At 43.1% G+C, this 25422-nt stretch overlaps 1 pseudogene; it reads left to right on the top strand.

Moving 5' to 3' along the window:
- The first annotated feature begins 4349 nt into the window (after positions 1-4349).
- Positions 4350-25422, top strand: part of LOC121275688 — a 46136-nt pseudogene continuing 25063 nt past the window's right edge.

Raw genomic sequence — 25422 nt, 5'->3', positions numbered from 1 at the left:
CTTGTAGATGATGGGCAGGCTTTGGGAAATCAGGAGGTGAGTTAATTGGTGCAGAATTCCAAGTCTTTGACTTACTCTTGTAGCCACAGTATTTATATAACTAGTCCAGTTCAGTTTCTGATCAATGGTAACCCCAGGGTTTTGAAGTGGGGGATTCAATGATTCAGCGATGGTAATGCCATTGAATATCATGGGAAGATAGTTAGAATACCTCTTGTTGGAAATGGTCAGATTTTCTAGGAGACCTTTATTCCTTTACTCAGTCAAATGCTCCCTCGATCCCAAGGACAGTCACTCTCACCTTACCTTTGGAGTTCAGCTCTTTTGTCCATGTTTCAACCAAGGCTGTAATGAGGTCAACAGCTGAGTGGCCCTGGAGGAACCCAAACTGAGCGTCAGTAAGCAGGTTGTTTCTGATTAAGTACTGCCTGATAGCACTGACATCTTCCATCACTTTCATGATTGAGAGTAGAGAGATGGGGTGGCAATTGGCTGGGTTAGATTTTCCTGCTTTTTGTGGACCGGACATTCCTGGGCAATTTTCCACATTGCTAGGTAAAGGCCAGTATTGTAACTATGCTAGAAAGCTTGGCTAAGCGTGCAGCTATTTCTAGAGCACAAGTCTTCAGCACTATTTCCAGTTTGTTGACAGTGCATTCAGTCATCTCTTGATATCACATAGAGTGAATTGAATTAGCTGAAGACTGGTACCTGTGGTATACGTACCTTAGGAAGAGGTCCAGATCCACTCGACACTTCTGAATTATGGTTGCAAATGTTTCAGCTTTGTCTTTTGCACTGATGTGCTGGGCTCCCCATCATTGAGGATGGAGATATTTGTAGAGCCTCCTTTTCTTGTTAGTTATTTAATTGTCCGTCACCATTCACAACTGGATGTGGCAGAACTGCAGAGCTTTGATCTGATCTGTTGGTTGTGGAATTGCTTAGCCGTGTGCATCGCATGCTGCTTCAGCTGTTTGGTACGCATGCAGTCCTGTGTTGTAGCTGACACGTCATTTTTATGTATGCCTGGTGCTGCTCCTGGCATGCCCTCCTGCACTGCTCATTGAACCAAGGTTGATCCTCTGGCTTGGTGGGAATGGTAGAGTGGGGGATATGCCAGGTCATGAGGTTACAGATTGTGGTTGAATACAGTCCTGCTGCTGCAATTGGCCCACAAGACAAGACTTCATCTCCACAAGGACTGTGCAGTGGTCACTCTTTCCAATGTTATCATGGACAGATGTGTCTGCAGCAGGCAGGTTGGTGAGGATGAGGTAAAGTAGGTTTATCCCTCTTGTTGGTTCCCTCAACACCTGTCGCAGACCCAGTTTGGCAGCTATGTCATTTAAGACGCAGCCAGTTCAGTCAGTATTTGTGCTACTGAGCCACTCTTGGTGATGGACATTGATGTCCCCATCTTTTAACATCCAGAGCACATTTATTGCCCTTGTCACCCTCAGTCCTTCTTCCAGTTGGTGTTCAACATAAAGCAGTACTGATTCATTAGCTGTGGGTGGTGGTGGTGGTGGTGGTGTTGGCGGTGAGGGGAAGCAGTCAGTGGTAATCAGCAGGAGAGCGGCTGACAGTGAGATGATACTAAACCACTGCAACTGGACATAGGTAGGACAGTAGAATGGGCAGCCGTGGCACATAGAATTTAATGTAGAGAGGTGTGAAGTAATGTATATTGGCAGAAAGAATAGGGAAGAGAAACTTAGACTAAATGCCACTGTTATAAAAAGTGTACAGGGGACAGAGTGACCAAAGGGTTCATGTGCATTGATCTTTGAAAATACAGGATATATTGAGAGAGAAGTTAACAAAGCATATGGGATCTTGGGCTTCATAAATAGGGGTATTGGGTACAAAACAAAGGAGGTTATGCTGAACCTTTATAAAGCTCTGGTTGAGCCACAACTTGAGCATTGCCTCCAGTTCTGGTCACTTCTTGAAGAATGTGAGGGTTCTTGAGAGGGAGCAGGGGAAATTTACCAACAAGGATCCTGTGATGGGAGATTTTGGCTGCAAGGTTAGAAGTTGGGCATGTTTTCTTTGGAGCAAAAGAGATTGAGGGGAGGCTTGATAGAGGCACACAATATTATGACAGGTTTAGATAAGGTAAACAAAGAAAAGCTGTTCCCATTAGCTGATGGTACAAGGACTAGGGGACTCAGAGTTAGAGTTTTGAGCAAGAGGTGCAGGGGGAATGTGAGGAAGAAGTTTTTACAAAGCGAGTGGTAATGACCTGCAAATTGTTGTCTACAAGGATGGTGCAAACAGAGACAATGAATGATTGGAAAAGGAAATTGGATGGGCACTTGAGGGAAATAAACTTACAGGGATAACAGGGATAGAGCAGAGGATAGAGCAGAGAGAGGGGACATATTGGGTTTCTGTACAGAGATCTGGCAGGGATTGAATAGGCCAAATAGTCTGTGTCTATGCTGTAATTACTCTATGGGCTGCATTTTGGCTACTGAGGCAGATAGCTCGAGTCGTGAAATTTCCCAAATTGCCATACCTGCCTCCGTAAAACATGTGCTGACTCGCAAGATTTTCACTCGGGGTGGGGGATGAAGTCAGGCCTGCTGACCCCGGAAGTCGATGCTAGGAGATGCTAGGCAGGCAAGTGCTAATACTTGCTGGTTAGAAGGCGCACCCTGGTTCTTTGGAACTTGGTCCCAATCGTTTTAGAAGATATTAGGCCCTCCAGCCCTCACCCATGACAACCTCTCACCCACACACCCCGCCGAACCCACCTCCCATGGCCCCTCATAGCCCCCATACCAACTCAATACAAACTCACCCAGTATCCACCAAGAGCAGACCGTGGCAGCCATGTGGAGATGAAAAAAAACTTCTAAAAATCTAATATAGTTCTCGCTATACGGACATGATAGTAAAAAAAGTCTCCCATTCATGAAAGCATCAATGCTTTTGAATCTCCTCAAGTGGTTAATCTCTTATAAAAACAAAACACATTTCTGCTCATAGCTCTAGTCCTTTAATAGCTTGTTTAAGCAGTCAATCAAATTATCCAGATCCCCCACCCCCACTCCTCAGATAACTGCAGCTCAATACCCTGAGAGTATTAAGACAAACTTCACACAAAAACAGAAAATGCTGATGAGAACACTCAGTTTGTCAGATAGCATTTGTGAAAGGATCAGGGATTTAATATTTCAGATGTGAAAATTTCGATAGAACAGAAAAAAATTTATTAAAAAACTGGAACAAAGTGAAGTAAGAATTCAAGAGAGAAGTAGAATGGCCTGTCAAGTGCTTAAATGGAAAACTGGGGATGGTTAAATGGCTGAAGTGATATGAACATAAGGCAATAGGGTCATCCCAGTGCAGGCAGGAAGCTACTACAATGTTTTTAAAAACTGTTTTGTTTTAGGTTGGACCCTGATGATCTGTAAGCTGGTTGCCAAGGGGTCACCTGACTTTTGCAACTTCAACAGCCTAGCAAGCTTTCTGGAAAGTTCCAAATTGGATTATAATGTGCAGGGGTCTCCCTTGAATGGACAGCCCTAAACAGCACCCTTCAGCGGAATTTCACACCTGCTATTTCCAAGGCTTGGGGGAGATGGTGGTGTAGTGGAAACGTCCCTGGACTAGTAATCCAGAGACTCTGATGAATTGTCTTGTGGCATGGGTTCAAATCCCACTATGGCAGCTGGTGGGATTTAAATTCAATAAATTTTTTTAAAGTTCTGAAATTGAAAGCTAGTCTCATTATTGGCCCCATTGATTGTTGTGAAAAAAAAGAATGTCCTTTAGGGAAGGAACTCTGCCATCTCTATCTGGTCTGGCCTACATGTGACTCCAGATCCACAGCAATGTGGTTAACATTTAACTACCCTCTGAAATGGCCTAGCAAGTCACTCATGGATGGGCAACATATGCTGAGTATTTATAATGAAGTGCGAAAGACCACCTTCTATTGTTAATCATTGGCTTTCGGCCATGTGACTAAAGCTCCTTCACTATGAAAGACCATCATTTGCCTTCTACCATGTATCAATGGCCATTCATCATGTGATTGAAACTGCCCTCTGATTTTGAAATCCATTTCTCAAAAAACTGAGAGTGAGGGAGACCAGGCAGTCTGCAGAACACTAGCAACAACATCACAGCTGCAAAGAAAGATTGTGTCATCTTGCGTTATCAAAATTAAACTTCTGTACACTGATTATGGACAGAAGGGAAAGGGACTTGGGGGTTTCTGTCTATCCCTCTCCCTTGTCCATTACAATAGAAAGAAGCATAATAAATAAATTAGTATAAAACACACAGAGAAAATGTGAATAACTGAGAAATGAGCAGAATAAAAACAGGAAAAGATGACAAAGCTGAGCATATTCCAGCAGACCAGGAGCTTAAGTACTCCAGGTAATAGTTCCAGTGATGTTTGTTTTTCCAAACTGAGAGAACCTTCCCCGGCTTGATCAGCTCGATAAAGTGTCAATGTCCAATCTTGATGCACCCAATTAGAATGACCTGCTCCATCCACTTCATGCTCGCTTGCTGCAAAACGCTTGTGGTGTCAACAAGAAACGAATAAAATGTGATGCAATTATCCCATATCGAAGAATGGTTTAGTGCAATGATTGTTGACCAACAATGAAAAGTAAGTAAAATATTGATTTTGCAGTGCACAGGGAAATCTGCTTATTTTCTGAACACCTTTCAAGGTCAGAGGTGAAGCATTTTACACATTGTCAATCAAATTGCAGCGAATAGATGGACATATCATTTTGACGTTAAATTGACAACCCCATGTTAAGAAATCGACCATATCAGTTTGGAACATCACACTTGCATCACCAAAAAATACTTCAATATTGGGGATTTATGAATTAACACATTTTAGAGGAGCTCTCTATTGCATATGACTTTTGTTGTTACAGCTGATAGTGGGAAGGTGAGGCACTATTACTTGGGTTGATGTATGTGCACGTGCAATGCTCCAGTAATCTTGACTCAACCGCCATAGGTAAAATTCTACGGTCCGTGGACGGGTGTGCGCCCAACCCGATCGGGCTTACAATCCTGCGAGATATTTTGCTTGGCAGGCGCACACAAAAGTCAGAAGCACGCCCACCAACAATTAATTCGACAGTTAAGCCCATTAACAGCGCAATTGTCTGCGATTTTTCATGGCCTATCCAAGCTTACCAGGCGGCCTTTACCTTTTTTATCAAACATCATCCAAGTGTGGGATGAAATCCCCATTATGAAATAAAATAAAAATAAATATCTGTGGACAGCATTTTTATGAGGCATGCTTTCAGGTGCCTGATTGTGCTGCATGGACATTTTATTGCACCTTTATTTAATTATTTTCACGTCTGCAGCTTCCTGAGGCTGCTGTCTGCCTTCAGGGAGCTCTCTCACGGTGCTCATCTGCTTCTGCAGTGACATCATCACCCACTCTCTTCCCGCCCCCACCCCAGCAGCGCTGAGCTATTCTGCACGTGTTTCATGCTGGCTGGCCAATTAATGTCTAGTCAGCGTGAAATTGTGGTCAAGGGCCAATCGCAGTCCGCTGTCCATTTCCCGGCTGGCCACAGGCCCGCCGATTGCACGCACCCGCCAAGGGTAAAATTCAGGCCCATGTCACAAAAATGCCACCTCCAGCTTTCTTGCATAATCTTAGTATAATAGTTCGACAACAGTTTGCAATTATATAATGATTTTAATGCAAAAGATGTGCCAAGGTACATGAGATGAAAATAAAAGAGTCAAAGAGGGAATATTAAGAGGGGCCAAGGGAATAAGGGGAGAATTGGAAGGATACAGAGTTCTTAGTAGCAGGACTGGAGAAGGTTACTGAGATAATCAGGGGCATGGCAGGTGCGCAAAACAGAAAGATGAGAATTTTAAATTTGACACATTTGGGAGCACAGGGTTGACGGATGAGCAGGATTTGTGATGGATTGAGTACTGGCTATTGGCAGAAAAATTTTAGGAGAATGGAAGATTCGCCAGGAGAGCATTGGAAAAATAAGGTCTGGAGGTAACAATTTGCACAGCAGCTAACCTGTAGCTGTTGATGGTGATGGATATGGAGTCAGCAGCTCAGCTGGGGGTCAGGTAGGATGCCAAGGGTGTAAAAAAACAGGCTCAACCTGAGACAGTGACTGTGAAGAGGATGCAATCAGGCCGAAGAGGGCCCTGGTCTTTCCAATATTTAGTTACAGTAGTTATAAATCATCAAAGAAGCATTCTGACAATACATAGACAGTCGTGGGGTCAAGAGAGATCGGGCAAGGTAGATCTGCATGTCATTAATAGATACGTAGAACCTGGCCCAATTCTTCAGATGATGTTGCTGCAGAACAGGATCAAAAGGAGGCAGAGGCATGTGCCAAGAATAGATCCTTGGGAGGTTCTGTGGAGTTAATGATGCAGGAGTGGGTGATGGAGAGAAGCTAATGTTGGAGATGCGCTGAGTATGATCTAAGAGTGGAAGCAGGTATGGGCAGTCTCACTGACCTTGACATTGTTAGGGGGAAGAAAGTAAGTAAGAATTTATGGTAAGGGAGAATTTATTGAAAGGGAATGAATTACTTAAAATCTCCAGGCAGCCAGGGCTACCAAGCACATTAACAGTTAAAGGTTACCGGATTAACCTTGAACAGCCTTAGGGCCTGTAAGCAACGGAAAGGCTTTGGGAACCGGACTGGAGTCAGAGGATGGCAATAGATTAAGTGTGCTCTTCAACAGACAGGAGAAGGACAGATGGTCCCAGCTTAGATAGGAGGGAAGGTCTCTGCCTGGGTGAAAATAGGGACATATGATGCATGTTACCAGAGATGTCTACTTAATGTAAACCTATATGTTGACGAGACTGGAATCTGGAAACTGTTCTTGTATGTGACCAATAATCTATAAATATGTTGAACACTTGTAATTTAGCAGAATGCTATCTCAAGCTGCATTGAGATGGTTCGCCCCTTGCAATTGCTCGAATAAATGATTGTGAACTGTACCTGAGACTCCTGTGGCCCATTTGTCAAAGTGACCACAACAACATAAAGGAGATGTGTTGGAGGAGGATGGAGTGGTTAACCATGTCAAAGCATGCGGAGAGGTCATTTGTGACTTTAATTAGGGCCTTTTAAGTGCTGTAGTAGTGGTTGAAACCTAATTGGAGAGATTAAAATCTTGAGTTTCAGGCAAGGATTTGGAAGGCAACAACAGGATCAAGGACTTTGGAGAGGAAAGGATGGTTGAAAATGGAGCGGCAGTTTTCAAGGACAGAGGGTCAAAGGTGAGTTTTCATGAGCTGTCGACATGTTGGAAGCTCACATATAATCTGAAACATTTGCAGTAGGAAATCAGAATTTATGGCATCAAAACAGAAAAAAAAGGATACTCGCTGCCAAACTGGTTAAAATATAAATGACTTAGCTTTGAAATACTTTATTGGCACTGAATATGATGAAGGCACACCCAGTTCACTCGATCCTACAAAGTCACCTTCAATAACGTTGAACCAAAATTGTACTAAAATTGGAAGAGTTATCCCACAGACAAGCCAGGCAACAGCCCGACATGGTCACACTCATTGAAACATACCTTACAGACAATGTCCCAGATCCTTCATCACCATCCCTGGGCATGTCCTGTGACACCAGCAAGACAGACCCACCATAGGCGCTGGCATAGTGGTATAGAGTCAGGAGGGAGTGGCCCTGGAAAGACCATAAGACCATAAGACTTAGGAGCAGAATTAGGCCATTCGGCCCATTGAGCCTGCTCCACCATTCATTGAGATCATGGCTGATTTAATAGTCCTCCACTTGCCTGCCTTTTCTCCATAACCCTAGATTCCCTTGCTGATTAACAATCTGTCTAACTCGGCCTTGAATATACTTAACAACCCAGCCTCTACTGCCCTCTGCGGTAAAGAATTCCACAAATTCACTGCCCTCTGAGAGAAGAAATTCCTCCTCATCTGTTTTAAATAGGTGACCCCTTACTCTGAGATTATGCCCTCTGGTCGTGGACTCTCCCACAAGTGGAACAACTTCTCAGCATCTACCCTGTCAAACCCCCTAAGAATCTTATATGTTTCAATAAGGTCGCCTCTCATTCTTCTAAACTCCAATGAGTACAGGCCCAGCCTTCTCAACCTCTCCTCATAAGAAAATCCCTCCATACCTGGGATCAACCTAGTGAACATTCTCTGGACTGCCTCCAAAGCCAGTATATCTTTCCTTAGATAAGGGGACCAAAACTGTTTACAGTATTCTAGGTGTGGTCTAACTAGTGCCTTGTGTAGCTTTAGCAAGAATTTAGAAAGCCTCAACATGAACTCTGGACTCCATGAACATCAGGTTAAACAAGGGCACGGAAACCTCCTGCTTATTACCACGTACAACCCTCTCTCAAAGGATGGACCAGAGCTCCTCTATGTTGAACAAGACAGGAAGAAACCCCTGAAGCAAGGGAACAACATGTACTCTGGGTGGGGAACTTCAATGTCTATCACCAAGAGTGGCTTGGTAGCATTACTACTGACTGAGCAGGCTGAGTCCTGAAGGGTGTATCTGCTAGTCTGAGCCTGCAATGGCCCAGATCTTCCAGTCAGCGGCATTGCTGGGCACATTGCCACTGCCTGCACCCAAAGGCACTACCCATTTTCAGCTGGGGCTTTGATTCTGGCTGAAACAGAAATGGCGCAGTACAGTCTTTCCAAGGTTTGTCCAACAAGTGTAGAGAGTTGAAGGAAGGAGAGGACACAGCCACTTTTTACAGTACTAGCTGCCTTAGTCAGATAAGTTTTTAAAGGTCTCATATTTTTCATGAATGAGTGGGAGTTAGTGAATGGATGAATGAGTGGGTGAGTGAGAGGATAATAAACAACGCAAGAACATGAAAAAATATTGGCAAGTAAATCAAAGAAAACCCAAAGATAATTTATAAACACATAAACAGTGTAGTAATTATTGTTTTGGGAAATGTAGGACTGTGGCTTTAAGAATACACCTGTGTTGTAAGATCACATGATCTGTGTAAACCAATGTGTTAATAGCACAGGGAACCTCCACAAGGGAGTTCTCCTTTAGTCATGGAGTTTGATGCATAAATGTAGTTGTTGCCGTTGTCTTGGAAATAAAGGACAGAATTTTCTGCTTGTCGGGCGGGCGGTGCAGGAGCGGGCACAGGCGGGCAGCCTGCAATCGGGTCTGCGCTGCTATTTTACGCGGGCGAGCCAATTAAGGCCCACCCACATGAAACACGACTCCCGGGGACAGCGGGAGTGGGCGGGCGGCGGTGGGACAACTATGACTGCCGGGTCCAATGGCGACCCGGGGGCCTGTTTAAAAAGCTGCTGCAGCCTTTCAAAGGCTGTGAATCACAGCCAGTGGAAGGGCTTCCCAGAGCGCTGCTGGTGAGAAGGCCAGGCTGGAGGGTAGGGCAGGGGGGCACTGTGCCCCTCATTTTTGTGATGATTGCCTTGCTGCCCTCCTCGAGGAAGTAGCAGCACAACGGGAGGTGCTTGTACCCCAGGATGGGAGGAGGAGACCCCCCCAACATGGCCAAATGTGCCTGGGAGGAGGTGGTGGAGATGGTGAGATCCTGCGACGTGGTGCAGTGCACCTGGATCCAGTGTTGCAAGCGCTTCAACGACTTGTTGTGCTCTGGAAGGGTGAGTACCATCCAGCAGGTAGGCCTTCCCCCCGGCACCATGTCCCCATCCCCCAAGTCTGAGCGTAGTTACTGCATTGAATCATTGACGGCATGTGTCCTTCGCTGGATGGGCCAACAGTTAAGTATCATAGGTTACCTAGCTATGGCATATGAAGGATTGGATTGTAGGCATGAGACCCAGAACATCAGTTTGTGCAAGTGCCTGAGGGCATCAAGTCTAGCTCTGGACACCATACCATGGGTCACCCTGAGAGGGTGGTGAAGAGATGGGCTCTGCCCCAGCAGCATTTGGTACACTAAGACCCACATGACTGTTTTGGGTGCAACCTGGAGGAGCTGCACCTAGGCGCAGTGCTGGAACTCCAGGACATGTCAAAGTCAGGGTGATGACATGCTGGGAGGGGAGCTTCAAGGTAGTATGGCAATGAACCATCTGCTGCCCTCTGCACTCCACGTGCTTGAGCCTCCTTGCAATGGAAGGTTAGACCATGTGGTGCCTAATGTGATGCAGGCTGCATTTGGTCAAGGGGCGGGGAGGTTGAGGGGACAGGCCTAGCATCTTTGTGTAAGTGTTCAGCTTGCAGTCTGTCATCAAGCATGACCCACACCTCCCTATCGCTTGCCATTTCCAACACTCTACCACGCTCTCATGCCCACATGTCTGTCCTTGGCCTGCTGCAATGTTCCAGTGAAGCCCAACGCAAACTGGAGGAACAGCACCTCATCTTCCGACTAGGCACTTTACAGCCTTCTGGACTGAATATTGAGTTCAATAACTTTAGATCATGAACTCTCTCCTCTATCCCCACCCCATTTCCGATCCCCCTTTTCCAATAATTTATATATATTTTTCTTTTCCCACCTATTTCCATTATTTTTATATATATTTCCATCCATTGTTTTATCTCTACCTTTTAGCCTATTTTGATCCCTTCCCCCCAACCCACCCCCACTGGGGCTATCTGTACCTTGCTCGTCCTGCTTTCTACCCTTAGTGTCACCATTAGCACATTTCTTAGCTAATATCACCACCGTCAACACCTCTTTGTCCTTTTGTCTATGACATCTTTTGGTTATCTTCACCTATCACTGGCCCTCTATCCAGCTCTACCTGTCCCACCCCCAGCCCCCCACCCCCCCACCCCCCCTTAAACCAGCTTATATTTCACCTCTTCTATTTTTTCTTAGTTCTAATGAAGAGTCATTTGGACTTGAAACGTTAACTGTGTTCCTCTCCGCAGATGCTGTCAGACCTGCTGAGTTTCTCCAGGTATTTTTGTTGTTGTTATTGTTTAGTATGTGGTGTGCAGGAAGACAGTATTCAGCAAAGATTGCTGGCTGAAGTAAATCTTGATTTTAAGAAAGCGTTAGAAATAGCGCTGGCGATGGAAAGCGCTGTAAGGGATTCTCAAGCAATTCAAGAGGTGCAAAATGGCGCCTTTCTCCTAGTCAGGTGGGACCAGTCAGCCGAAAGTGGTGCGAAAAGCCGGGACTTGGGAAACAGTCCCCGCTAACCAAAAAATGAGAGGAAACAGCTTAGCATCTAAATCAAAAAATAACTTTCATTAGCATGGAAACAATCAGTCTTCTGGCGATTGGCAGTTTAAAAAAGCCGAATGTGGACACTTACTGAGACAGTGCAGAGTGAGATTTAAACAGGCCTCCAAACAACAAATGAAGTTCAATAAAGTCTATAATGTAGAAGAGCCAGAAGCAACCAATTCTGACATTTATTCATTATTCAATGTGTAAGTTGGGAAGACAGAGCCAATATTTGTTACAGTGCAAGTGAATGGTAAACCATTAAAAATGGAAGTAGACACAGGTGCTTCTACCACTGTAAAGGAGAACACACTTTCAGATCTTTAAACAAAGATGATCAACAATTAAATTTGGAACAAACATCTGCCAATTTGAAAAAGTACACAGGTGAAAAAATCCAAGTAAAAGGTATCACCAGAGCAACTGTTCATTATAGACACCAGTCAGCTCAGCTACCAGTCATGGTATTAAAAGGTAGAGAACCAAGCCTTCTAGGTCGAATTTGGTTGAGGGAAATTAATCTTGATTGGCCAGTGCAATTTCAAAAGGAAGCTGGAAGAGTTCCTGTCTTGAAAAAGGAACAAGGCAAAGTACTTCAGAAAGAGCCTGGAGAGTCCAAGGACTGCAACAGGATGAAAAGGCAGCATGTAAACATTCAGCAACCTGAACAAATGGAGAATGTTTTAAACAATGACATGAAAGCACAGCAGAAGAAACACAAAGAGCTTCTGCTGAATGAGAGAGTTTAAGGTGAGGTGAGTGAACTTCTCAAAGAAAAGGAAAACCTGTTGAAAGGCCTCCACACACAATAAGGATCCCTCCAATCAAAATTTGTGCCTCTAAAAAATTTTGAAGAGAAACACGAAAAATTTAACACCTCTCTGAACAAACTAAAGAGCCAGTTGGCAGAGAAGACGCAGCAATGATCAAGGCTCCAGGAGGAAGCCAACAGATACAAGAAGAAGACAGAAAAGCTGAAGAATCAGCTAAATGAAGCTAAAGAAGCTCTGAAAGCAAAAGTGGAAGAACTTTCCGAGATGCGAGTAGATAATGAAGTCATGGGTAGCTCAACTACTGAACTAAGACAAGTTGAGATTGCATCTGAGAGAAGCCTGGCCAACAATGAAGTCAAAAAGAAAGCCGGTACTAAACTCTGCAGTGAAAAGAAGACAATGCTTAGAAAGAGGATGCTGAATAAAGCACTGAGTAAAAAAAAAGTCATATTGTGTGGCTTTCAGCATTGCTCAACATTCTGATTTTGTGAATCATTCTAGAACTCTATATCAGAGGCAACCCATGACTGTCCCATTTGTTCACTTGCAACCACTGGAATTACCATATAAGAATGCTGGTCAAACACAAGTCAATCCAGCAATACAAGTACCAGTTTGCATCATTTGCTTACCCAGGGGTTCTGAAAATGCCCCTGTCTTTTTACCAAGGCGCCGTCTTCAGACAAAGCTAAGCCTAATACTTCCCAATTTGGGGGGAAAATGGGGTAAAGTCAAGGGAAAAGCAACTCATGATTTGTATAGTCATGAGCAACAATTTACTGTCGGAGAAGCAGTATATGTAAAGAATTTCGGTGGAGGACCGAAATGGTTACCTGTTAAAGTGAGTTCTGTGACCGGTCCATTGTCATACCATGTGGAAGTGAAGGGCCGGGTCACCCTTAAGCATGTGAATCATTTAAGAAAAAGAGAGATACCCCAACAAAATGATTTTCCACCTGTAACCATTACTGAACCAGTAGTTCCTGTTGCAGTTGCTCAACCAAGGACAGACATGTCTCTGTCAGAGTGCAAGACACTGAACTGATTGTGCCTAATGGGGTACCTGATGTTTCTGAGGTTCCAGAGAATGTGTTTTCTACAGAAGAATCTGAAGTTGTGGAGCTGCAATGTTCCACACGGATCAGGAAACCACCTGAAATACTGAACTTGAAATTTCATGACCTGTGTAAATATTGTAATGCCATGAGATAAATATCCTTGTAAATACAAAATATACAGAAAAGTTAAAAGGGGAGGAATATAGTAATTATAGTTTCAGGAAATGTAGGACTATAGCTTTAAGAATAATCCTGTGTTGTAATATCACATGACCTGTGTAAACCAATGTGTTAACAAGGCAGGGAACCTCTACAGGAGAGTTAGAACCATAGAACCATAGAACACTACAGCACAGAAAACAGGCCATTCGGCCCTTCTAGTCTGTGCCGAAATATTATTCCGCTAATCCCATTGACCTGCACCCAGTCCATAACCCTCCAGACCTCTCCCATCCATGTATCTATCCAATTTATTCTTAAAACTTAAGAGTGAGCCCACATTTACCACGTCAGATGGCAGCTCGTTCCACACTCTCACCATACTCTGAGTGAAAAAGTTCCCCCTAATGTTCCCCCTAAACCTTTCCCCTTTCACCCTAAAGCCAAGTCCTGTCGTGTTTATCTCTCCTAATCTAAGTGGAAAGAGCCTACTCGCATTTACTCTGTCTATACCCCTCATAATTTTGTAAACTTGTATCAAATCTCCCCTCATCCTTCTATGCTCCAAGGAATAAAGTCCTAACCTGTTTAATCTTTCCCTGTAACTCAACTCCTTAAGACCCGGCAACATCCTAGTAAATCTTCTCTGCACTCTCTCAATCTTACTGATATCCTTCCTGCAGTTAGGCGACCAGAACTGCACACAATACTCCAAAGTTGGCCTCACCAATGTCTTATATAACCTCACCATAACATCCCAACTCCTATACTCAATACTTTGATTTATGAAGGCCAGTATGCCAAAAGCTTTCTTTACAACCCTGTCTACCTGTGACTTTCAGGGAATTATGTATCTGAACTCCCAGATCCCTTTGTTCTTCCGCATTCCTCAGTGCCCTACCATTTACTGTGTATGTCCCACCTTGGATTGTCCTTCCAAAATGCAACACCTCACACTTTTCTGCATTAAATTCCATCTGCCATTTTCTGGCCCATTTTTCCAGTTGGTCCAGATCTCTCTGCAAGTTTTGAAAGCCTTCCTCGCTGTCCACAACGCCTCCAATCTTAATGTCATCAGCAAACTTGCTGATCCAATTTACCACATTATCATCCAAATCATTGATATAGACAGCAAACAACAATGGTCCCAGCACGGATCCCTGAGGCACACCACTAGTCACAGACCTCCAATCTGAAAAGCAATCATCCACTACCACTCTCTGTCTTCTCCCACACAGCCAATTTTGAATCCAGTTTACAACCTCTCCATGGATACCAAGTGTCTGAACCTTCTGAAATAAACTCCCATGTGGGACCTTGTCAAAGGCCTTACTAAAGTCCATGTAGACAACATCCACAGCCTTTCCTTCATCTACTTTCTTGGTAACCTCCTCGAAAAACTCTACAAGGTTCGTTAAACACGACCTACCACGTACAAAGCCATGCTGACTACCCTTAATCAGCCCTTGGCTGTCCAAATAATTGTACATCCGATCTCTCAGAACACCTTCCAATAATTTACCTACTACTGACGTCAGGCTCACTGGCCTGTAATTACCTGGTTTATCTTTGGAGCCTTTTTTAAACAACGGAACAACATGAGCTATCCTCCAATCCTCCGGCACCTCACCCGAGGCTAAGGACATTTTAAATATTTCTGCCAGGGCCCCTGCAATTTCTATACCAGTCTCCCTCAAGGTCTGAGGGAATATCATGTCAGGCCCAGGGGATTTATCTACCTTTATTCGATGTAAAGCAGCAAGAACCTCCACCTCTTTAATCTCTATATGTTCCATGACACTACTGCTTGTTTCCCTTCCTTTCTTATACACTATGCCAGTTTCCTGAGTAAATACTGATGCAAAAAAACTGTTTAAGATCTCCCCCATCTCATGAGGCTCCACACATAGACAAACACTCTGATCTTCAAGGGGACCAATTGTGTCCCTTACTATCATTTTACTTTTAATATGCTTGTAGAAACCCTTTGGGTTTACCTTCACATTATCTGCCAAAGCAACCTCATGTCTTCTTTTTGCCTTCCTGATTTCTTTCTTTAGTATTTTCTTACATTTTCTATACTCGACAAGTACCTCATTTGCTCCTTGTTGCCTATACCTGCTATACACCTCTCTCTTCTTCTTAACCAGATCACCAATATCCCCTGAAAACCAAGGTACCCTATGTCTGTTAACTTTGCCTTTAATCCTGACAGGAACATGCAAAATCTGCACTCTCAAAATTTCGCCTTTGAATGCCTTCCACTTACTGAACACATCCTTGCCAGAAAACAACTTATTCCAATCCACTCATCCTAGATCCTTTCTCATTTCCACAGAATTGGTCTTTCTCCAATTTAGAATCTCAACTCGAGGACCAGACCTATCCTTATCTATAATTAACTTAAAACTAATGACATCGTGGTCACTGGACCCAAAATGTTCGCCTACACATACTTCTGTCACCTGACCTGTCTGGTTCCCTAATAGAGATCAAGTATTGCATCCTCTCTCGTTGATACCTCTATATATTGATTTAGAAAACTTTCCTGGACACATTTGACAAACTCCAAGCCATCCAACCCATTTAGAGTGTGGGAGTCCCAGTCAATATGTGGAAAGTTAAAATCTCCTACTATCACAACTTTCTGTTTCTCACGTCGGTCTGCTATCTCTCTACAGATTTGCTCCTCTAATTCTCTCTGACTATTGGGCGGTCTATAATACAACCCTATTAGTGTGGTCACACCTTTCCCGTTCCTCAGCTCCACCCATATGGCCTCTGTAGACGAGACCTCCGGGCTGTCCTCCTTATGCACAGCTGTGATATTTTCCCTGACTAGTAATGCCACTCCTCCCCCTTTCATCCCTCCCCCCATCACGTCTGAAACAACGGAACCCCGGAACATTGAGCTGCCAGTCCTGCCCCTCCTGCAACCAAGTCTCACTAATAGCAATAATGTCGTAATCCCACGTGCCAATCCACGCCCTATGCTCATCTGCCTTTCCGACAATACTCCTTGCATTGAAATAGATGCACCTGAGAACATTTCTATCCTATACAAACCTTTGATTTCTGTCTATACATGCATTCCTCACTTGACCTTTATCCTCCTCCACCTCACTATCAGCTCTAACACCCTGGTTCCCCTCCCCCTGCAAATCTAGTTTAACCCCCACCGGAGCAGCACTAGCAAACCTACCCGCAAGGATGTTAGTTCCCCTCCAGTTCAGGTGCAAACCGTCCCGTCGGAACAGGTCCCACCTTCCCTAGAACAGAGCCCAATTGTCCAGATACATGAAGCCCTCCCTCCTGCACCATCTCCTTAGCCACATATTTAGCTGCATTATCCTCCTATTTCTACCCTCACTAGCATGTGGCATGGGTAGCACTCCTGAGATCGCAACCCTGGAGGTCCTGTCCTTCAACTTTGCCCCTAACTCCCTAAACCCTCTTCGCAGGACCTCCTCCTCCTTCCTAACCACGTCATTGGTCCCTACATGGACCACGACATCTGGCTGCTCACCCTCCCTCCTGAGAATACTGAGAACTCGATCCGCGATATCGTGGACCCTGGCACCAGGGAGGCAACAGACCATCTGGGATTCTTGATCTCTGCCACAGAACCTCTTATCTGTCCCCCTAACTATTTTATCCCCTATCACTACTGCTCTCCTCTTTTTCTTCCATCCTTTCTGAGCTGAGGGTCCAGCCTCAATGCCAGAGACACGACCACTACAACTTGTCCCTGGTAGGTCGTCCCCACCAACAGTATCCAAAACGGTATACCTATTGTTGATGGGAACGGCCACAGAGGTGCTCTGCTCATTCTGTCTATTCCCCTTCTCTCTCCTGACATTCACCCAACTGCCTGCCTCCTGAGTTTTAGGGGTGACTGTCTCCCTGAAACTCCTGTCTATTACTGCCTCTGTCACCCGTATGATCCGAAGTTCATTCAGCTCCAGCTCTGGTTCCCTAACTCGGCTTCTCAGGAGCTGCAGCTGGATGCACCTTTTGCAGGTGTAGTCATCAGGGACAATTGTGCTGTCCCTGACTTCCCACATGCTGCATTCGGAGCACTCGACTGCCCCAACTGCTACCTCCATTACCTACTCCTAATTTACTTAAAGGAACTTACCTGGCCCTATCCCACTGGGAGCAAGCTCGTCCTCAGCCTCTGCTCGCCGCAGCCTCTCGAGCCAAAGCCTTTAAGCTCCAGTCCTTCACTGGGCCACTCACACACTTCAACTCCTCTTCAGCTTCCCCTCCTTTTATTTTCAATCTCCGCACTCTTTTTAAAATGAACTCCCCTCGCTCTCCACGCTCTTTTTAAAATGAACTCCCCTCGCTCTCCACGCTCTTTTTAAAAAAAAAGTTATGGATTTTGATGCATATGTGTAGTTGCTGCTGCTGTTTTGTAAATAAAGTTAAATGTTTCCACTAAGAAAAGTTGCCTCAAGATCAACTCTATAACAAAGAGCAAAATGATAACCAAGGAAAGGGTGAAGGAGGAACATATTCTTAAGGAATAATTTGCAACTGTCTTCACAAAAGAGGAGGACAATGAAGGCATTATAGTCAAAGAGAAGGAATATTGGACGAGATAGGCATAGTGAGGAAGGAGGTCTCAAGGGATTCAATAAAACACCAGGCCCAGATGAAATGTACCCCAGGTTACTAAGAGAAGCAAGTGAAGAAATAGAGGAGGGTCTGGCCATCATTTTCCATGCTACAGGCATGGTGCCAGAGGACTGGTGGACAGCTAACATTGTAATTTTATTTAAAAAAGGAGGAAGGGAGAGCCTGAGTAATTGCAAGACAATCAGTTTAACCTCAATGGTGAGCAAATTAAGGGAAACATTTCTGAGGGATTGTACAAATCCTCATCAGAAAGACACGGATTAATAAAGTACATTCAGAATGGATTTGTTAAGGAAAGATTGTGTCTGACTAACTTAATTGAATTTTTTGAGTACATTAACAATGAGGGCTGATAAGGGTAGTGCATTTATAACCTACATGAAGCTTAGCAAGGCTTTTGGCAAGCAGAAAATTCAAAGTTCATGGGATCCAAAGGCAAGTGGCAAGTTGAATCCAAAATTAGCTCAATGGAAGTAAGCAAAGGGTAACGGTCAATTGGTCTTTTTGTGACTAGAAGGTGGTTTCCTGTGGGATTCCACAGGACTCAGAACCTGGTTCCTTGATTTTTGTGATCTGTATCACTTAGTAAGACTTAAATGTAGTCTGGTTAAGAAGTCTGCAGTTGACATGAAAATTGGCCGTGTGATTGATAGTGAGGAAGAAAGCTGTAATCTGCAGGATGATATCAATGGACTGGTCCAAAGGACAGAGAAATGGCAAATGGAATTCCACCTGAAAAAATGTGACATAATGCATTTGGGAAGGGCAAACAAAGCGAGAGAACACACAGTAGACCATGAAAAGTTTAAAGGAACAGAGGGACTTTGGAGTGTATGTCCACAGATCCCTCAAGGTAGCAGGACAGAGAGATAAGGTAGTTAAGAAGGCATACGGGATACTCTCCTTGACTAGCCAAAGCATAGAATATTAGAGCAGGGAGGCAAAAAGCACTAGTCAAGCCACAGCTAGAGTACGGTGTGCAGTTCTGATCCTTGTGTTAGAGGCAGAAAGTAATATGCTTTAGGGATGTTATAGAGAAGATTTATAAGGATGTTGTCAGGAATACAGAATTTAAGCTATGAGGAGAGATTATATTGGCTGGGTGGGTAGGTGGGTAGGTAGGTAGGTAGATAGGTAGGTAGGTAGGTAGGTGGGTGGGGTGGAGGGGGGGCGGGCGGGGTTCGAACAGAAGAGGCAGAGGGAAGTTTGAATTAAGGTGTATAAAGTTATGGGAGGCCTGGATAGATGGGTAGGAGAGGGGTCAATAAACGGGGCCATAGATTTTAAGAAAGTGCTTAAAGGATTAGAGAGAACTTGAAGAGAATTATTTCAGGCAAAGGGTGATGGGGGACGGTCTGAGAGGATGTAGAAGCAGAAACCCTCACCATATTTAAAAAATACTTGGATATGGACTTGTAGCCTACTGGGTTACAGACCAAGAGCTGGGGAGTGGGATTAAACTGGATAGTCCTTTCTTAGTCATCACAAACACAACGGGCTAAATAGCCTCATTCTGTGCCATAGATTTTCTATGTTTCGAAGGTGGTGTTTGTAAGGAGAAGCTGCTCAGTTAAGGAGTGGGTGATAATTATGTTGGGAGAGAGAGGTGAGATTTGAGTTGAGTGGGGGAGGAAGCTGTTGGGTTGTGAAAGGTAGTTGGTGTGTATTGGGAGACTTGAAGGCATCCTTAGTCATGGTATTGTGTGAAGAGTTAGTAGTATGAGTGTTGCTAGGATGAATTGTAGTCATGCCTCGAGACTAGGCAGGAAGAATAAGGAAGTGTGGTGGCATGCTTTCTTGCACTGTTGAGGGAGTTGGGAGACAGCACTAGTGCCAGAACCAATGCTGAGTTACCTTCCTGGAGGCACAACCTGTTCATAGGGACTAAGGGCTCATTTACAGGAGTGGGTATGGACTGATACAAGAGAAAATCTACCAGATTGAACACACTATCACAGAATTTTGTTGCAGAACATTGATTGCAAAAATTCCATTGATATAACAGAATCTCACCTGAAAATGAATGCAAACAAATAACTGAGAAACATTCCTGTATAACAAAAATTACTGAATAAAATAGAATTCAAGCATGTGCTGATATGATTCATCTTTACTGTGGTAAAATTTAGGAAGATAGCAGAATAACTCATGTGTCATAGCTTGCTGCAGAAAGTAAACCCAAGGCTAATGACTTATATGAGAACCTACTAGCCTTCTTGATGGAAAGCTTTATGTGGATTCTATGGGTGAAAGAAAAGGGTGGTTCCTTACTGAGTATTTAACAGTTGTATGTTCACCAGCTTTGATGCAACAAATTAGTCTCATTGGCTATGATTGATGATTATGATTCCAGTCAATGACTTGCAAAATCTTCCTTCAAAAAGATGTCCTATGTGGTTGAAGGACATCTTTTTGAAGGAAGATAATCTTTTTAAAAGATTATCTTCCTTCAAAAAGATGTCCTTCAACCACATAATGCTAGAGAAATAGTTGCTTTCATTCATTGAAAAAAACAAGCATATTTGTCCTACTAAAAAAACCTAATGTGGTAATTAAATTCAACCCAATCAGACCCAACTAATTCTCAAATAAGCATTTAAAATACTTAACTTCACTCATCACAATTCATCTCACCCTGTTTAGCTCATTCAATGTCTCGGTGTTATTAGGTTAGATCTTAGTTTATCTTTGAACTTAGAAAGATCTATTATACTTTTTACCTTGAGAACGTGGTGGTGGGCTGCCTTATTGAACCACTATAGTACTGTTAGGGAAGGAATTCAAAGATTTTGGCCCAAGGACAGTGAAGGCAAAGCAATATAATTCCAAGTCAGAATAGTGTATGATTTGGAGGGGAATGTGCATCCTTGTCATTTCAGGTTGTAAGTTTGGAAGGTGCTTTCGGAAGCCACTTGGTGAGTTCCTGCAGTGCATCTTTTATATGGAACACACTGCTGCTGCTATATGCCTGTAGTGGAGGGAGGGAATGTTTAAGCTGGTGGATGGGATGAAAATCAAACAGGCTGATGTTTCCTGGAAGGTATCAAGCAGCTTGAGTTTTTAGAGCTGCACTCATCCAGGCAAGTGGAGAATATTCCATCACACTCCTAACTTGTGCTTTATAGATGGTGGACAGGCTTTAGAGGGTCAAGAGATGAGTTACTCGGCTCAGATTTCCAGCCTCTTACCTGCCTTTGCAGCCCTAGTATTTATATGGCTGGTCCAGTTAAGTTCTGATCAATGGTGAGCCCCAGAATATTATGGTGGAAGATATGACAATGGTATTGCCATTGAATGTCAAGGGGAGATGGCTAGTTTCTCTCTTGTTAGAAATAGTCATTGCCTGGCAGTTATGTAGCATGCATGTTACTTACCGCTTATCAACCCAAGCCTGAATGTTGTTCTTGCTGCATGTGGACACAGGCTTCTATATCTGATGAGTTGCAAATGGGAACACTAAATATGTCAAGTGTGTCATCAAAATATTTCATTGCAAATTCAAACTATATGTGATGATAGATTCAAATATTTTTAAATAACCTCAGTGAAACCATAGTTTCCTCTTACAGATGACTTCATTTTGGTTACAATACTCCAGTCAACTTTGGGTGCTGTCGCGTGGCTTGCTGTAAATGGAATAGATTCACAATAGAAAAGCTTCAGCTTCTTAGAGATTACGTCAAAGGGAACAAACCACATCACTTTGAATTTATTATAAATTACATGAAAACTTCGCTTGTAATCACAAGAGAATCTACAATGAAATCATTGCAACCTACTCTGTTCATTTCTTTGACTGCGGTTTCCCTAACTCCAACCTGTAAGTAACAAAACATTCATCTTTTATATATAGATTTATATTGGGATGTATTGGAATAATCTTTAAGTAGTAACCAGTATGTGTCAAGAATTTTTATCACAATTAAGCTAAACTCTCAATGAGTGACATATTAATCAATTAATAGTTATTCCTTACTATATTATTATAAATATCTAGAGTTAATGCTTTAGGTTGAGATGACGCTGTGTTTTGAGTCCTGATGAAAGGACATCTCAGCCTGAAACATTAACTCAGTTTATCTCCACAGATGCCTCTTGACCTACAGAGCATTTCAAGCAATTTTTGTTTTTATTTCAGATATCCAGCATCTGCAGCATTTTGATTTTGCCTACTTGCCTACCTTTTCCTGTACTTTTATTTCTTAATTTTATTAAGTGCTAAAGTATTTTTCAAACTAAGTAAAATATCTAAAAGTTTTGTAGAGAAGTAATATGTTTTACCACCAACTTGTGTGATAAATTGATGAAATGATAATATTCAACAGAAATAGCTTTGTGTTGTTCATTGTCTAGAGTGACTACGGCACAGAAGGAGGCTACTCGGCCCATAGCAGTGCAGCCAGTTCTACTCCCTGCTCTATGTCCAGGTTCTGCAAGTTAGTTTACCTCAAATACCCATACAATTTCCAGATTTCAGTTTCATGGATGTTGAACTTGCACATTTTACATCTCATCTCAGTGGTGCTGAAGGGTTTAAAATTGATAAAGATAGGATTTCTGTACTTAAAGTTGATAAGGCACGAGGACCACACGAGATGCATCTAAGTATACTGAGGGAAGTGAGCGTGCAAATTGCAGAGACACTGGCCATAATTTTCCATCCTTCCTTAGGCTCAGGGGTGGTGCCAGAGGACTAGAGAATTGCAGTTGTTATATCCTTGTCCAAAAAAAAGGGTGTGAAGATAAGCCTGCCAGTCAATCTAGTCAGTTTAACCTTAATGATGGGGAACTTTAATTCAGGACAAAATTAATAGTCACTTCAGAAATGTGGGTTAATTAAGGAAAATCAGTGTGGATTTGAGAAGGGCAAATCATGTTTAATTAACTTGCTGGAGTTTTTTTGATGTGCTAGCAGAGAGGGTTGAAGAGGGTAACGCTGTTGATGCGGTGCACATGGACTTCCGAAAGGCATTTCATAAAGTGCTACACAATAGACTTCTGAGTAAAGTCAGAGCTCATGGAATAAAAGGGACAATAGCAACATGGATACAAAATTGGCTGATGAAGCAAAGAGTAGTGCTTATGGGTTGTTTCTCAAACTAGAGGAAGATTTATAATGGAGTTCCCTAGAGGTCGATGTTAGGACCCTTGGTCTTCCTAGTAAATGCTAATAACCTGGACATTGGTGTACAAGGCACAATTTCAAAGTTTACAGATGATACAAAACTTGGAAGTGTGAACTGTGAGGAGAATACTCTAGAACTTCTAAATGACATAGACATGTTGTTGAAATAGACGGACAAGTGGCAGATGCAACTTAATGCAGAGAAATGTGAAGTGACTCATTTTGGTAGGAAGACTGCAGAGAGACAATGTAAAATAAAGGTCACAATTCCAAAAGGGAAAGAATGACCTAGGTGCATATGTGCATAAATCATAGACAGTGGCAGGACAGGTTAAGAGTGTGGTTAATAAAGTATACAGCATCTTGTCTTTACAAATAGGTGCATTTTTATGACACAGCAGATGGTAAGCGCTGAGCTTTTCAAATCCCAGAGGGAAACTTGAAACAAATGTCACAACTAATTTTCAATTTGTGTAAATTTCGAGATGCGCATCTTGAATTCAGCAGCAGTAAGACCACCAAGTCTTTGGTTTTTACAAAACTAGATTAACATTTATTAACAAGATAAATTATTTTTAGATACATTCATAGGTCTACAAATTATGATAACTTCTAAATCCCCTAATCAATCTAACTCCCAGTTACGCTTCTGTTAAGGCAACACTAAGACACAGATTTTTTAAGGCCCAGGCAAAGAAACATGATACCCTGAATAAGTCGAATTCAAATTGAGTTCTCTTAACTTCCTTCCTTTGAAGACAACAGCTTGAGGCAGTGATGCTGAAGGCTTTTTCACACTTGTAAAATCCTAAAATGCCTTCCCTTACAAACAGTCTTTTCTCCTTTATTTCCTTCTTTAAATGCATATACCCATTGTTTCATTATGAGCTGAATCTTCAGTCAGCAGACAAAGGCGGCTTCTGCTCACCGAGGCATAAAATGATGCGGGGTGACCTCAGGTGTGCATCCCGACGTCACCGCGCGTCATTTGGATTTTCAGTTCGGTGGGCGCACAACCAAGCCGGCTGCGCAGCCACTGAACTGTCAAAGGCCTGTTAAGGCCATTAATTACCTAATTAAGGCTATTGAGGAAGCTGCCTGTTGAACCTTAAGATTGGTGGGCAGGTGAAGAGCCCAGGCAGCCTTCGCATTTTTCATGGAACATGAAGGGTTTATAAATTAAATAAATTTTTTCATTAAAGTTCATTGACATGTCCCAGATCATGTGACACTGTCACATGATGGGGCATGCCTTAAACCTTTTTATCTCTATTCAAATTTTTAAAACTTAAAACTTATCTCCCTGAGACACCTCTGTGCCTCAGGGAGATTTCTGTGCTCTTTTGCACACATGCACAAAATAGCGCACCCCCAACTCAGGGAACCACCACCCAACCCCCCACCCCCCACCCACACAGGGAGTGCACTGCGCTTCCGGGTGTGCATCCATGTAAAATGGCGACATGGACCCGATCGGGGGCGCTGATCGCATCTGCGCTCGCCTGCGCCTGTCCCTACAACCCCCCCAGCGGGGGGGATAATTCTCTCCTATACCTTTGGACTTTAGCTTCATGATAATAAAGCACTGTCATGGCACTAAGTTTTACCAGTAATCTTTGGGAAAAATAACACACTCTATCTAAATTTCACCTGTCTATGTGACACATTTCACTCCCACTTTTGAAAATAATTTGGTCTGGTTTATTTAAAAATGTAAACATTTCCCTTGACACCTATGTTTTTAAACTTCCCCACATTTACCTAATTAACATTTCAAACATAATTTCTCTTCTTACCTCAAAGCACCCGGTTAAATTCAATTAAGTCTCACACACATACACAAACACATAGACACATCCCATATTATTCTATTTTACAATAAATTCCAATAATATTACGAGAATGATTATTTCTTCCTGACAAGCATAGAGAACAAGAGCAAGAAAGTTATGTTAAACCTGTACAGAACACTGGCTCGGCATCAACTGAAGTACCGTGTCCAGTTCTGGGCACTATATTTTAGGAAGAATGTGAAGGTATTGAAGAGAGTGCAGAAAACATTCACAAGAATGGTTCCAGGGACAAGGAACTTCAGTTACTTAGATAGATTGGAGAAGTTGAGACTGCTCCCCTCGGAAAAGAGGAGGTTGAGGAAAGATTTCATAAAGGTATTCAAAATCATGAGTGGTCTAGACAAAGTAGATAGGGAGAAACTGTCCCCATTGGTGGAAGGATCGAGAACCAGGTGACACAAATTTATGGCAATTGACAAAAGAAGCAATGGCATTGTGAGGAAAAACATTTTCAAGCAGTGAGTGTTTAGGATCTGGAATGCAGTGTCTGAGAATGTGGTAGAGTCAGGTTCAATTGAAGCATTCAAAAGGTAATTGGATTATTATCTGAATAGGAAAAATGTGTAGGGCTACAGGGAAAAGGCAAGGGAGAGGCACTAGTA

The sequence above is a fragment of the Carcharodon carcharias genome, chromosome 1 (assembly GCF_017639515.1).
Source record: "Carcharodon carcharias isolate sCarCar2 chromosome 1, sCarCar2.pri, whole genome shotgun sequence".
NCBI classification, from domain to species: Eukaryota; Metazoa; Chordata; class Chondrichthyes; order Lamniformes; family Lamnidae; genus Carcharodon; species Carcharodon carcharias.
Note: the sequence above shows the minus strand (reverse complement) of the source record. Positions and strands in the feature narration are given on the sequence as shown.